This window comes from Orycteropus afer, unplaced genomic scaffold, assembly GCF_000298275.1.
Source record: "Orycteropus afer afer isolate SDZICR_OR568_19922 unplaced genomic scaffold, OryAfe1.0 scaffold00161, whole genome shotgun sequence".
Classification (NCBI taxonomy): Eukaryota; Metazoa; Chordata; class Mammalia; order Tubulidentata; family Orycteropodidae; genus Orycteropus; species Orycteropus afer.
Window position 1 is genome coordinate 5,327,708 of NW_006921748.1, and position 2,650 is coordinate 5,330,357.

Genomic DNA, 2,650 nt, shown 5'->3' on the forward strand with positions numbered 1-2,650 from the left:
CGGAAACCCAAGGAGGGGTCACTATGAGTCGGGTCCGACTTGACGGCACACAACAACAACATTATAGAAGATGGAAGTAATACACTGAGTCACTGTACCAAAAAGAAATTGGCCATTGTTCAAATATTTCAGAAGGTAGCATATGACCAAGAACAATGGTATTGAAGGAAGAAGTCCAAGCTGCAATGAAGGCATTAGCAAAATACAAGACTCCAGGAATTAACAGAATACCAATTGAGATGTTTCAAAAAAATGGCTGCAATGCCAAAAGTGCTCACTCATCTACACCAAGAAATTTGTAAGACAGTTATCTGGCCACCTGACTGGAAAATAACCATATTTGTTTCCATTCCAAAGATTATTCAATCAATGCAGAAATTATTGAACAATATCAATAACACAAACAAGAAAAATTTTGCTGAAGATATTTCAAAAATGATTGCAGAAGTACATCCACTGGTAACTGTCAGATATTCAAAGTGAATTCAGAACAGAACTTGGAACAAGGGATATTATTGCTGCTGTAAGACAGATCTTGGCTGAAAGCAGAGAATACCAGAAAGATGTTTATCTGTGTTTTATTGACCATGCAAAGGTATTTGATAATGTGGATCATAACAAATTATGGATAATATTTCAGATAATGGTAATTCGAGAACACTTAATTGTGCTCATGCAGAACTTGTACATAGACCAAGTGGCAACCATTAGAACAGAACAAGGGAGTACTCTGTGGTTTAAAATCAGGAAAGATGTGTGGGAGGGTTATATCCTTTCACAATACTTACTCAATCCATATTTTGAGGAAATAATCTGAGAAACTGGACTACATGAAGAAGAAATGACATCAGAATTGGAGGAAGACTCATTACCAATCTGCAATATGTAGATGACAGAATGTTCCTTGATGAAAGTGAAAAAGAATTTATTCATAAAGGTCTAAGACTGCAAACTTCAGTATCAATTACACCTCAACATAAGACAAACAAAAATCCTCACAACTGGACCAATAAGCAATATAATGATAAGTGGAGAAAATATTGAAGTTGTCAAAGATTTCACTTTACTTGGATCCATAATCAACACCCAAGAACAATCAAGAAATCAAATGATATATTACATCAGGCAAATCTCCTGCAAAAGACCCATTTAATACGTTAAAAAGAAAAGATGTCACTTTGAGGCCTAAGGTGCACCAGATCCAATCCATGGTGCTTTCAATCACCTCACATGCATATGAAAACTAGATAAAGAAGAAGGAAGACCAAAGAAAAACTGATGCCTTTGAGTTATGATGTTGGTGAAGAATATTGAATAGACTACAACTTCCAGAAGAACAAACAAATCTGTCTTGGAAGAAGTACACCCAAAAGGCTCCTTAGATGTGAGCATGGCAAGATCTCATCTCATGTACTTTGGACATGTTATCAGAAGGGCCAAGCCCCTAGAAAAGGTTATCGTGCTTGATAAAGTAGTGAGTCAGCAAAATAGAGGAAGGGCTTCAATGAGATGGGTTGCCACAGTGGCTACAGCAATGGGCTCAAACATAGTAGTGATTGTGAGGATGACACAGGTCTGGACACTCTTTTGTTCTGTTGTACATAGGGTCTCTGTGAGTCAGAACTGACTCACCAGCACCTAACAACAATATATAGAGCCCCTGAGTGGTGAGTTTAGGTGGTGCAAACAGTTAAGCACTCAGATAGTAACTGAAAGGTTGGCAGTTGGAACCTACCAAGAGGCACCTTGGAAGAAAGGCCTGGAAATCCGCTGCCAAAGGATCAGAGTCATGAATACCTGATGGAGCACACAGTTTTACTCTGCAACACATGGGGTCGCCAGAAGTCATAACAAACTTGAAGGTAACTGACTTACCGTAACTCCACTTATCTTATGAATTACTTTATAAAGCAAACTACTGATACTGTGATGTAGGGTTCATTTTCAGAAATCCTCTTATGAATTTTAGTATGACAGGAATATATATTCTTTTTAGAAAATGCTGACAAAAAAATCTCAAAGATAGTTACTTTAAACAACTTGAAATGTATAATTTCATTTATTAAATATTTTTATAGAAAACTAAATCACTCAATGGGTGCCTACTATTTGTAACTTAGATTTTTCATTTAATAATATGTCAAGAACATATTTACATACCTAAAAATAATCACTGCATGATAATGGCCAATATTCCATTATATGGTTATACTAAGATTTATTTAAGCAATTCCCTATTTTAGAGCTTTTAAATTATTAAGTATATTATTAACTTCCTTAGATTAAATTATTAGAACACAAAATGATGAATCAAAAAATTATGTTTTCAATTCTTTTAATACAGAAGACAAAATTATTAGAGCAGTTGATACAATTTATTCTCACTTAACAAATATTAAAAAAAAAAAACACACACACATACTGCAGCGGAGTTGAATCCAACTCATAGAGACCTCTCCTTGGGTTTCCAGGGCTGTATCATTACAGAAGTAGATCGCCCAACCTTCCTTCTGAGGAGTGGCTGGTGGGTTTGAACTGCCAGCCTTCTGGTTAGCAGTCAAATGCCTTGTATCAATTTGATAGGCAAGAGGTTACTCATTGTTTTCACTTGTATTACTTTATGTTTCTTATAAGATCTATTTTTTTTTTT